The sequence below is a fragment of the Bos mutus genome, chromosome 8 (assembly GCF_027580195.1).
Source record: "Bos mutus isolate GX-2022 chromosome 8, NWIPB_WYAK_1.1, whole genome shotgun sequence".
Classification (NCBI taxonomy): domain Eukaryota; kingdom Metazoa; phylum Chordata; class Mammalia; order Artiodactyla; family Bovidae; genus Bos; species Bos mutus.
This window is the reverse complement of record NC_091624.1, coordinates 11,268,974-11,282,819: the sequence shown is the minus strand read 5'-3', so window position 1 is coordinate 11,282,819 and position 13,846 is coordinate 11,268,974. Positions and strand designations below refer to the sequence as shown.

The 13,846-nt window shown below is 34.7% G+C and overlaps 1 protein-coding gene and 1 pseudogene across 5 annotated transcripts in view; both read right to left on the bottom strand.

The window, feature by feature from the left end:
* Positions 1-13,846, bottom strand: part of PTBP3 (polypyrimidine tract binding protein 3) — a 90,461-nt gene that overhangs the window by 68,748 nt on the left and 7,867 nt on the right. The window contains exon 1 of one of the 5 annotated variants that reach the window (XM_070375105.1): positions 1,138-1,176. The exons of 3 other annotated variants lie outside the window; for them this stretch is intronic. The gene's annotated coding sequence lies outside the window, so the exon portion shown is untranslated. Of the gene's footprint in view, positions 1-1,137; positions 1,177-13,846 lie in introns of those variants that run through there. One more of the 5 variants, XM_070375102.1, reaches the window with a different exon arrangement.
* The window catches only part of LOC106701363 (immunoglobulin-binding protein 1 pseudogene), a 33,720-nt pseudogene that overhangs the window by 12,093 nt on the left and 7,781 nt on the right, over positions 1-13,846 (bottom strand).

The following is a 13,846-nucleotide window of genomic DNA, read 5'->3' as shown; positions in this document are numbered from 1 at the left end:
CCTTTTTTGATCAAACCCTCTGAGATGTTACAGCTGAAGTACCAAAAACCATATTCAGGGGTTGTATCCTAATTATTATTTTTGCAGTATACTTTTAAGTATATTTAGTGTATTTTAAACACAATTGGTATATTAAGCATGTTAAGTTTTTTAGTATGTTTTTAAGCATTTGCATGTGAATAATTTGTGCAGCACTCCTTTTTCAGACATATATATAAAAATATATATATACTTTTTCATGATATATATATTGTATACATATATTCTTAAAAGTTGAACAAAAAGATGTAATTTATTTCTATATTGGCCAAATCCTTTAAATAAGTGATTTTTCTTCCATTATTCCTTAAATGGTCTTTATTGTGTATTATTTCTTAAATAACTACTCTTTTAAGTAATTTAGACTTTTTTTCAGGTAAGAGCTTGACCAATTTCAAAGTTGAATTATCAAAGCTAAAAGGTAAGTGAGCGGGCCTAGCCTTTTCATTGTAACCATGAGGTCTATTACCAAGATTAAAACATTTATATATAGGAATGACAATAAGCAACATGTATAAATTTAAAACCAACCTATTTCAAATGGTAATTTGTTCAGCTCTCAGTCAATGTTTTTGGCCACATGTCACCACTTGTGAGATCTTAGTTCTCTGACCAGAGATCGAAACCTGGCCCCCGACAGCAGTAGAGAATTTCCTGATCCTCCCGACCCAGGAATCAAACCCATGTCTCCTGCTTGGCAGGTGGATTCTTTACTGCTGAGCCATGGGGGAGATCTAGTTATACATACACAATGTAATTAGTAGTGAATAGCAATCCCTTAAAGGTAAAAATATTCTTTCAATAAAGGAAACTTTCTAAAGTTTTAAAAAGAAATGCAAACTTTTTGATACCAACAAAAAGCAAATTCCCTGTCAGATAAATTGATAAAAGACTGGATTTTGACAAAATCAAAATGGAAAGGACTGCAAAAGAGATTTAATAAAGTTCCATTTGTAATTAACCTTTGAGAATAAGAGGGGCTTCCCTGGTAGCTCAGTCAGTAAAGAACCTGCCTGAAGTGCAAGAGACCCGGGTTCAATCCCTGGGTCAGGAAGATGCCCTGGAAAAGGAAATGGCCAACCACTCCAGTATTCTTGCCTGGAAAATCCCATAGACAGAGGAGCCTGGTGGGCTACAGTCCATGAGATGGCAAGAGTAGGACATAAGAAGAATAAACAATGTGGCACTAGAACTTTCCTTCAGCACACTGATGATATCTGTTTAGGAAAAAAACAGGAGGTCAAATTTTTCACTATAATCATCTTCATTTAAACATTTTTGCATACTTATCCAATTATATCAGGAAAATATATAAATGTTAATTAGCTAGATCATTTTCATAGTTGTGTTATCCTAATACACACTGTACAAAGTTATAATATGAATCTATGTTTCTCTGTAATCTTTTTAACTGATAAGTTTTTGTCACATTGTTAGTCTCCATCATAATTATTTAATGAATTCTTAAATTCTGTAATTGCCTACTATTTCCCTACTACTCAATATTAGCACCACATGTAAGTTATTGATCCCCAAAATTATGCTGCATTTAGAATACAATATTTTCTTCTATCCATAGAATAAATATTCAGAAGTAAAAGAGACAATCTTTTCTTTTTGAGTGAAGGTAAAACTGTAAGAAATCTCAAACTTCTGTTTAACAATATATAGTAACTTCAAGTTACTAATATACTACAAATGACTACTAAGATGCATTTTTGCTTCTACAGTAAAAGTGAAAGTCACTCAGTTGTGTCTGAATCTTTGCAACTCCATGGACTATACAGTCCATGGAATTCTCCAGGCCAGAATACTGGAATGGGTAGTCATTCCCAACCCAGGGATCGAACCCAGGTCTCCTGAACCACAGGTGGATTCTTTACCAGCTGAGCCACAAGGGAAGCCCAAGAATACTGCTGTGTGTAGCCTATCCCTTCTCCAGCGGATCTTCCCAATCCAGGAATCAAACCAGTCTCCTGCATTGCAGGTGGATTCTTTACCAGATGAGCTATTTCCAAAGGGTTCTTCAAATATTGTTGGAATTGGCACATGACCGCCACAATTTTAATATTACTCAGTTTGGCTCACAGTCTGTGTAATAAAGAATCTAACCTTGTTCAAAGAGAGGTCTGGTTTTTGCCCTCTCCTTCTAGGAGGTAATCTCTAAATCCCTGGTAAAGTTATGCCTGAGAAAGTGTCTTTTTTTTTTTTTTAAACTTGAGGGGATTTGAGTCACCAGACAGTATTACAGGCAAGGTTGACTACATGGCTGGAGGGGCTGGAGAGTGAATTCTAAGATTAGCCTCCAGAGCAATCAAGTATGCTTAACACAGAGTTGCTGGTCATGCTACATAGAATTGCTGTTTTGTAGTTTAGTCGCTAAATCATGTCTGACTCATGTCTGTGACGCCATGGACTGCAGTGCACCAGGGTCCTCTGTCTATGTTCAAGGCAAGAACACTGGAGTGGGTTGCCATTTCCTTCTCCAGGGGATCTTCCCGACCCAGGGATCCAAACTGGGTCTCCTGCACTGCAGGCAGATTCTATACCATTTGAGCCACCAGGGAAGCCTGTTCCCTAACTTGACTGTTGGCCTAATTCCTCTCATGGATAAATGATGAATCAATAGAGCAAATATATTAAAACTATTCATTTGAAGGATTTTTTAAAACTTTATTCTTCACCTTTAAATCACCATTTAGATTTCTAACTGTAAAAGACAAATTTAGTCCAAAAATGTGATCTACTAGTCAAATATTTACAAAAAGATAAATTTATATGGCATATTAAGTAAATTAATGAAACATCTTAACTGTTATATATCATGTTTCTACACGAAATATAAACTATAAAAGGAAATGGTGAACATTAGTCTTCAAAATAAAAGCATTTAAGTTTGATAATTCTACTAGATCTTCTAATAGTAACAAGAAGCATTTTTTAAAAGAGTAGTAATAATAATGTAATAGTAGTAATAACAATAATCTAAAATAATGCATAAGTAAAGCAAACCCTATAGGATCCAATGAAATGCTGGAATGCTATTTTTATGTCTTATTATACAATAAGAAAAATTAAAATATTTGATTCCAAAGTTTTATACTTGGAAATAGCAGAGAGGGGGTTACTATTCATTTTACAGAATAAACAACGCGTATCTCAAATAATTTTGACACTTTAAAAAACTGATAACTTTTGACCCTAATGATTTCAGGATATGATAAAAGACAAAGATAGCAAAAAGAGCTTACATTTGAAAATGCAGTCATAAAAAATATACCGATAATCAAAATTTACTAGCTAAGCTTTTTTGCTCCCCAAAATTCATTTTCAAATCATAGAAAATAAAGGTTTTAAGACATTATAAAGCTCAAATCCCAAGTCATATTACTTTGTAAGCTTTGTAAAAAGTGACAAAAACACAATCAGTTCACTAAACAACTATTCTTTCCTTGACATCAATTCTTTCTCCTGGGGTGGGGGTGGGGAATCACTGCCTGTAATTAACAGACTACTTCACAAAAAACAAAAAGTATTTATGAAAATTATGCTTAATATTTATATCCTAAGTGTCTGAAAACTAATTTTCCATTATAGTTAAGGAAGAGCAATGCAGACCTAGGTAAAACTGACTGTCTTGTAAGGGAGGAAAACGTTTGCCTTCTTCTCTTCTAGGTTCTTTGGCTGGTCTAAAAATTCAACTGACGCAAGACAGATTAACAGGAGAGAAACAAAATTTAATTTCATACATACAGGAACTCATGAAGATATGAGACTTTAAGAAGTGACCAGAGCATGCAATTTTTATGCCTTTTAGACAAAGAAAACAATTATTTGTGGAACTCTGACAAAACAAATGGCCTGGGGCTTAATCAGCCTTCTCTGCCTTGAATTTCCTATCTCTGGTGATAAAGATGACTTCTACCCTCCTTGTACTAATGTAAGGAGGATACTTTCACTTGGAAGATTTATTTCCTGCTTTCAGGGAGACAAAGGAGGGTCAGTATGCTTGCATCATCTGTTTCTTAAGTAACTTTAATTCAAAATAATCAACACACCAAAATGGCCTATTTGAGGGTGGCATATTTTGCTCCACCTCACTCTCTGCTGGGGCTTCCCTGGTGACTCTGACAGTAAAGAATCTGCCCTGCAATGCGGGAGACCTGGGTTCGATCCCTGGGTTTGGAAGTTCCTCTGGAGGAGGGCATGGCAATCTACTCCAATCTTCTTGCCTGGAGAATCCCCATAGTCAGAGGAGCCTGGTGGGCTAGTCTGCGGAGTCGCAGAGAGTCGGAAATGGCTGAGCGACTAAGCACAGCACTCTGTGCCAGCTGTGGTGAGACATTATAGTTTGCGAGATGAAGAGAAGATAAGCAGAATGAAGACTCTAAATAAATGATGGAAAGCTTATTTGGATGAGTGACTGCAGATGATCAACAGCAGAAAACTGTTAAAAAAAAAAAGTTAAAAAGTGAAAGAAAAATGACTGTACCACAGGTAAACAAATTAGCATTAAACAAAAAGGCTTTAACAAATCAAATAATGAAGACATCATGGGGTGAGGGTGGAGCAGGAACAATACTTGCTCAACAGTCTCCTTAGAAACACACAGTAAATTTATAAAAGTGCAACAGTTTTTCTGCGGACTTGTTAGCTTTCTGGTTAAGTCAACACACCAATCAGCTTTACTGCCTCAAGTATCAATTATTGAAGCTCTCTCCTGCTTAAGAATAATTAAATACACAGGGCCAACAAAGCAAAGGAATACTGCAATTAAGCACCACAAACAAAGTGTTTTATTATCAATTTGATGGGAAGTGGTTCTGTTTAGCATTAAAGTGAGATTATTAATATGACAAAAGGCAATCCACACAACTGCAAATCAGCCAATAAAATAACAGGTAAGGAAGATTCTGAAAATAAACCATTAATTAGCTTATGGTTAAATTTCAGATCATACCTAAATGCATGTGAAATTCAAGAATAAGATATTTATTTTCGTCTATCAAGGTACTATGATCATAAAAAATAAGCTATCAAAAAAACTCATTATTTTCCATGATACTAGAACTATCTTTTTTTATTAGGTACTAGGTTTGCTCTAAGGTATTAGCTTATAGTTAACACCATAGGTTTGTTCTTCTGTATAATTAGATTAAAACTACAACAGACAGGCCAAGTTTTGGAAAGAAAGAAAAATAATGAAATAAAGTGTATCACTGTTTCCATTGTTTCCCCAGCTATTTGCCATCAAGTGATGTGACTGGATGCCATGATCTTAGTTTTTTTGAATGTTGAGTTTTAAGCCACCTTTTTCACTCTCCCCTTTCACCTTCATCAAGAGGCTCTTCAGTTCCTCTCCAGTTTCCTCTTCACCTTCTGCCATAAGGGTGGTGTCATCTGCATATCTGAGATTACTGATAATGTATTAGAAGAGGAAGAAAAAATATGGATAGTTGTCTCTGGTGCAGTGTTAGTTGCTCAGTCATGTCTGACTCTTTGCGACCCCATAGACTGTGGCCCACCAGGCTCTTCTGTTCATGGGATTCTCCAGGCAAGAATACTGGTGGGGTAGCCATTCCTTTCTCCAGGGGATCTTCCTGACCCAGGCATGGAACTCAGGTCTCCTGCATTACAGGCAGATTCTTTACTGTCTGAGCCACCAGGGAAGCCCTATATATGCATTAGAAAGGTATTGGAAGGGTAAAGAAAAAGCTAATAAAATTGTTGTCTTTATGGAAAAGACAAGAAGAGGGGCAACACTGAATAAGAGTTCTCCACACGTACACAGTTGAATTTGTTGAAATACTTCTGTTCTTTTGTTTTATGAATTTAATTTTTACTTTTATCAAATATGTGTACTAGAACAAATATTACAAAAGAGTTTATATGGTAAAAGCAGATCTCAGCACTCAAACCCAGTCTTTAAACAGTTCTTATTCTAATGGTTGCCACTACAACACTAGTAGACAACATGTTTATATTACTAGTTATAAGTTATCAACTTGAAAATAAACTGACTGACCTCTAATATGAAACCTTAAGAATTTATCTCTAAAATTCCTCCCTTTTCTGTTCTCTCAATGTTTGAAATACATGCTATTAGTTTTAATTCTTGTTTAAGTATCTTTGAACTTTAAATACTAAACATATCTTTATTGCTTGTCAACTTGACGTTATCTCTTTTTGTATGTATTTTGAAATGTTAGATCTTATTCTCTTATTTTTTATTATTTAAAAACATTTTAATTTTATTGGAGTATAGTTGAGTTACAATGTTGTGTTAGTTTCAGGTGTACAGCAAAGTGATTCAGTTATACATACATTCATTCTTTTCGATTTTTTTTATTTTGGCCGTGCTGCACAGCATGTGGGATCTTAATTCCTTGACCAGGAATTGAACACAGGTGACATTATCTCTTGATTCTCCATTTTGAAAGAAAGCTTTTGGGACTAGTAACCTGTTCCTCCCCTTCCTTCCCTCTCTGTCAGCTTCACTTTTACTTTTATTGATATAGTTGTTATATTCTGCCCTCCAACAATAGCATTCTTGGCTTTGCCCATTTCTGTCCTGTCCAAAGGATGACTCGAAATTGAGTATCAATAAACAATATTTATATTTTTATTACTATGTAAATACTGTACAAGGAAACATAATCCTGGCACACTTAGCTTCTTACTCTCCATGTCTAACGTCACAACCTTAGAACCACTTGAAAAACACTGTTCTCAGAATCAAGATTAAACGGATTCTGTATTACACTCTATCAATTTCTTAACACCACAATATATTCTAATTTGGTTCACAGTTAGACATCTTTGTTTATTTATTCATTCATTCACTCATTCATTCATTTTGCTTCCCATGACATTTTAAAACTGTATTTACTTTTCTGACACTATTATCCTTTATATCATCAAATTTTCCCCAAACCTTTCATGATACCACTCATTCTATATAGTTCTCACTTTCCTTCCTAAGATCTCCCACCTAAAAGCCTCTTTTCTCTTGCTTCAATCTTGAATGACTGCTTTCTAGGACTTCTGAACAGTCATTAACTTAAGCCTTCTTTTCATTTTCATCTGGGTTGACTTAACTTTTTCCTGAACTTCTGTCTTCCGTGTCCTTGGTTCACATTATTTTGCTGCAACCTTAAATAACTACCTAAATGACGGTAGACACCAAGTTAAACTTTATGGGTCCATGCATGTCTAAAAACCCTATCCTCATAATTAATCATTTGACAGTAAAGAATTCTGGGTTAAAAATTACTTTTCTTAAGAAAATTGTAAACACAGTCCCATTTTCATCTAGCATACAGTATTAGATGCCAGTCTGACATTCATTTCTTTAAAACTGACTTCTTTTCTTCCTCTGCCTGGAAGTTTTCTGAATCATCTCTCCACCCGTGGAATTCTAAAATTTCACAATAACATATCTAAGTTATAATGCTTTGTACTTGCTGTACTAGGTGATAAACAGGTGGGTCTGAAGCCGGAGACTACCACTGTCCTTTGCATTCTCTGTATTAAGCAATAAGTTAGTTGGAAGTCTGAAGTTAGCATAAACTGTTAACTCCCATCTCCAACCATGGAGAAGCTGCAGAAGCTAAGGGGATGTGTGAATCTCTGGAACCAAACTAATGAAAGGAAAGCCTTGATGAAATATAAGTGAAAAAAGACAAATCAACAGCTGAATTGAAATTTTAATATATTTCTCTTAGAAACCAATAGACTAAACACATAAAATATGACCAGAAAAAACAAATAAAACAATCAATAACGTGAGCTAACAGATACACTGAATGCAGAACCAGACAGCCAGCTAAGAATAAACATTTATAAAAACAGACACTGTGCCAGATTGGCAAACTTTATATGTAAAGGGCCAATAGTAAGATATTTTAGACTTTGTAGGCCATACAGTCTCTGTCACAATTCACAAAAGCAATCACAGACAATGTGAAAATGAATGAGCATGGCTGTGTTTCAATATAATTTTATTTATAGACACTGAGATTTGAATCTTATCTATTTTTCACCTGTTACAAAATATTAATCATTGGATTTCTTTCAAGCACTTGGAAGTATAAAGACCATTTTAGTAAAGGATGTATAAATATAGATGGCAGTGAGCCCTGTTTAGTCCTTGGACAATAGTTGCCAATTCCCATTTTAGTTCATAAAAGAAGTTTCAATACAATTCAAAGGAATATACTGAACATACTATGGTTTCTATAATAAAATTAGAAATGATAAGAAAAGAATAGCTAATGTTTGACAACTAAACTTTTAAAGCTACTAAATAATCCTGGAGTTAAAATGGCAACTTTTCCAAAATGATACATGTACCACAATGTTCTTAGCAGTCCTATTTACAATAGCCAAGAGGTGGGCACAATCTAAATGTCCATCAACAGATGAGTGGATAAAGAAGTTGTAAGATACACACACACATGAATATTACTCAGCCACTTAAAAAAGAATGAAATAATCCATCTGCAGTAACACAGATGGACCTACAGATTACCGTATTAAACGAAGGAAGTCAGAAAGAGAAACAGAAGTATCATACGATATCACTTCCATGTGGAATCTCAAATATGATATAAATGAACTTATGCACAAAACAGAAACAGATTCAGAGACATAGGAAACAAACTTAGGTTTGTTATCAAACAGACATAGGTTATCAAAGGTAAAAGAGGGAGGGATAAATTAAGAGTTTGGAATAAGCAGATACAAATTGCTATATATATATATATATAAAAATAGATAAACTACTGTACAGCTCAGGGAATATCTTGTAATAAACTATAATGGAAAACAATCTGAAAAAGAGGATATATGTACACATATATAAATATACATATATATGTAAATGAATCACTTTGCTGTGCATCACAAACACAACACTGTAACTCAACTGTACTTTAAAAATAAATAAATAAAATTTTTGAAATCATAAGGAAAACAAACAAACATTTGGATATAATGAAAATGAAAAACACAAATCGAAAACTTGTGGGATCCACCTTTAGCACTTAAAAGATAAATTTATAGTTGAAAATACATTTATGAGGAAACAGCAGATTTTAAAATATGTGAGTTAATAATCTGACTGAAAAAAAAAACAAAACAACAGAGCAAATCCAAATCCCAAAATTAGTGTGAGAGGAATAAAGTATCTGAATTGACCATAAGGATTAAAGATAGTGAGATAATATACAAAGACATCCCTACTCCCCACTACTGATCCAGGTCCAGATGACTTCACAAGTGAGGTAAGAAAACATTTATTCCACAAAACAGCAAAAGAATGAGAGTTTCTCAGTTCATTTGAAGCAGCTAGTGAATGAAATCTTGATTCCAAAAGTAAAATTAGAAAATCATCACTTTACAACTATCATTGTAATAACAATTTCAGGCAAGAATCATCAAAATAGATGTTAAAACCAGTATGTTAAAGCTTGAGAATTAAAATAATATTAGTGTGGCCTCAAAGTATCACTCCCCAAAATACTAACTAGTTGCAAAGAGAGAAACAGTAAATTTACAGTGGAAAATCTGGCAAATACAACCTAAAGCGATCAAAGTTAACACATTACAAGTAACAGGACAAATCAACATCCTTTGCCTTCTGAAAAAATACACTAAGAACAACATAGCTTCTGTGGTATTCACTTAAATCTAGTTAAAAGAAACATATACACTCAAAGTATGGGATATCCTACACAATAACATGCCTATATTCTTTTAAAATGTAAATATCATGAGTCAAAAAGACTGAAGCAACACTTCAGATTAATTTCCAGATTTTGATAATTATGCTACAGTAATGTCAAATGTCTTTGTTTTTAGATGATATACTCTAAAGTATTTAGGGGTTAAAGAATAAAGTAAAATAATATATCAATGAAGTTGCAAGGAATCTCCTTGACATACAATTAAGAAGGGAAAATTAATAACTTAATATAGTGGAGAGCTGGGCTGAAAATCATGCTAACCAAATGATGATTCAGAAGGATAAAAAAGGAAAATAGATATACATGTATCTGCAGAAAGTAACATATAGATATATATAGAGAAAAGACTATAAATGAAAAAACAATGGAGCAAATGTGAATTGCCTGGTTAATGATTATATAAGTTTTTTTTAATAGTACTCTGCAACCTTTCTGTAAGTTTGTATTCAAGTTTTAAAAAATAAGGTATCAATGAAATTCACCACATCAGTACAATAAGAAAAAAGAAAATATAAAGTAAAAATCATATGTACAAACTACAGTAAGCTATCAGAGAAGAGAGAATGCGGTAATATAAAAAGTCATATGCACAGTGATTTACAACCAAAAAAGCACTTGCATTTTTTATAATCTTGCGTGCATTTTAAGTTGTTTCAGTCATGTCCAATTCTTTATGACCTATGGTTTGTGGCCTGCCAGGCTCCTCTGTTCATGGGATTCTCCAGGCAAGAATACTGAGGTGGATTGCCATGCCCTCCTCCAGGGGATCTTTCCAATCCAGGGATTGAACCTGTGTCTCCTGCACTACAGGCAGATTCTTTACCACTAAGCCACCAGGGAAACCTTAGACATTAATAAGCTATTTTATTACTCATCTTTCAATATTTATTCACTACTGGTAGTTAGTTATATTAGGTATACATGGATACCTAACAAATTATCCCAAAATCTAGTAACTTAAAGTTTTTAAATTTTTTTCTTTTTATTTTTGGTATGTGGCATGCGAGATCTTAGTTCTGTGACCAAGGATCAAACCCTTGCCCCCTGCATTGGGAGCACAGAGTTTAAACCACTGGACCACTAGGCAAGTTCTCAAAAAAAAAAAAAAAAAAATTTTTTTTTAAACTCAATTTCTGAGAGCCAGGAATCTAGGCATGGCTTAGTTCCATTCTCTGGTTCAGGGTCTCTCACAGACTAGAATATCTCAAGGCTCAACAGAGGAAACGGAGGCCCTGCTTCCGCATTCACTCCAGTGATTGCTGGCAGGGTTCAGTCTGTAAACGGGCCTCTCCATAAGGTAGCTCATTTTCATCAGAGAAAGCAAGAGAAGCCAGTCTTTTGGAAACTAATCCTTCAAGCAGATTTAAGACTACCATCTTGCTCCTTACTATCTCTGGTTCATCCACCCTTTAATCTATCTTAAAAACAGACAAATTAAAAGGGAAAAAAAGGGGGAACAGGAAGAAAAGATATACCACACAAATATTAATCCTAAGAAAAATGGAACAACTAGAATGACTTTATTACTATAAGACAAAGTAGATTTGGGGACAGGAACTATTACTAGGTAAAGATGTATATCACAAATGATTTTTTAAAAGGTTAATTCATCAAGAAAATATAACATTCCTAAATGTGAATGCATCTTTGCTTCAGTCATGTCCAAATCTGTGTGACCCCATGGACTGGAGCCTGCCAGGCTTCTCTGTCCATGCTCCAGGCAAGAATACTGGAGTGGGTTTCCATGCCCTCCCTCCAGGGGATCTTCCCAACCCAGGCCTCTTACGTCTCCTGCATTGGCAGGTGGGTTCTTTACCACTAGAGTAATTGAACTTTAAAATATATAAAGCAAAAACGGACAGAACTATAGAAAAAATTTAAGAAAACCACAACTGTGGATGAAAATTCCAATATCCCTCTCTTCTTTTGATAATGAACAGAAGAGAAAGAAAATCAGGAAGATTACAGAAGACTTGCAACTTCAACCAGTTTATCCTACCAACATTTATAAGGAGGCACTACACCCAACAAAAGTAAACTATACATTTTTTCAAGTCTACATAGAACATTCACAAAGACAGACCATAGCTTGACATTAGAACAAATCTCAGGAAATGTAAAGGGCTGAAACGGTACAGAGCATTTTCTCTACTCAAAGCAGCATTTTTTTTTAAAAAGTAGAAATTCCAAGATTTGGGTTGGAAACCAAATATTTAGAAATTAAACTCCCAAATATTCAGAAGTTAAATCATGTACTTATAAATAATCATAGGTAAAAAGAGAATCACAGGAAGAGTAGAAAATACTTTATACTAAGTAAAAATTAAAACCCAGTATACCAAATTCTGTGGGATATAACTAAAGAAAGAAAAAAACCTGAGTAGCTCAATATCTATTTTTAAAGCTGAATTCATAATTAGAAACCTTCCCACAAAGAAAATCATCCACAGATAGCTACACTGATTAATTCTACACTGATTAATTCTATTGAACATTTAAGAAAGAAATAATACCAATCTTATATAATTCTCATCAACAGACTGACATGGCTGAGGAAGAATTATGAGCTTGAAGGTTAATTCCAATAGAAACCTCCCAAACTGAAATGCAAGAAGAAAAAAAGAATGGGGGGTGGTGCAGAAAGAAAAGGAGAGAGTGAAGAAAAAAAAAATCTGAAAATAATGAATGACTAAGAGCTTTCTATAATCAATGATAGACACCAAACCACAAAACCAGGATCTCAGAGAACACCAACAGGATAATGCCAAAAAATACGTACTTCAGCGTATCATTCAAACTGCAGAAAACCAAAAACAAAGAGAAAATATTGGAGGAAAAAAAAAAAGAGGAAAACATCTTACTTAACAGAGAAGTAAGGATAAGAATTACAGAGGTTACTTTCTCATCAGAACCATGGAAGAAAGAGGAAAGAAAAGTGGAATATTTAAAGTGTTAATAGAGAAGGAAAAAAAGAAAAAAACACCAATCTAGAATTTCTATATGAAGAGTAAAGAAGAAAAAGACTTCCTCACACAAAAACCAAGGAAATGTACTGTTAGTAGACCCCCTCTGCAAAAAAATATTAAAAGAAGGTCTTTGGGAAGAAGAAAAATTAAACAGATCAGAACTCAGACCTACATAAGGAAAGGAAGACTACTGAAGAAGGAATTAGTGAAGGTATTTTATACTTCTTATTCTTAATTTATCTAAAAGACTTTATTTAAAGTAATAACAGTAACAATATATTGGGTGATTACAGCATATAATTAAGTAAAATGAAAGATGAGGGCTTCTTTGATGGCCCAGTGGTGAAGAATCCACTTGCCAATGCAGGAGACATGGGTTCCACCCTTGGTCTGGGAAGATCCCATATGCCATGGGACAACTAAGACCACACTCCACCACTACTGAGCCTCTAGAGCCCGGGAGACACAACTACGGAAGCGTGTACGCCTAGAACCTGTGCTTTCCAACAAGAGGAGCCGCCGCAATAAGAGGTCCCTGCAACACAAGTGGAGAGCAGCCCCCACTCACCACAACTACAGAAAATCCCACTCAGCAATGAAGATCCAAACACATAAATACTTTTTTAGAAAAGGAAAGATAACAATGTCCTAACGGACTGGAAGGACAAATTGGGAATGCTCTGTTTAAGCTTCCCTGGTGGCTCAGATGGTAAAGCATCTGTCTACAATGTGGGAGACCCAGGTTCGATCCCTGGGTGGGGAAGATCTCCTGGAGAAGGAAATGGCAAGCCACTCTGGTATTCTTGCCTGGAAAATCCCATGGATGGAGGAGCCTGGTAGGCTACAGTCCATGGGGTCACAAAGAATCGGACACGACCGAGTGATTTCACTTTCACTGTTTAAGCTACCTGCACTACACATGAAGCAGTATAGTATTATTTGGAGGTGGACTTAAAGTTGTAAATGCAGACTGCAACCACTAAAAATGCTTTTAAACTATGAGAGACTAAATGCTATAATCACCCAATATATTGTTACTATTACTTTAAATAAAATCTTTTAGATAAATTAAGAATAAGAAGTATAAAATACCTT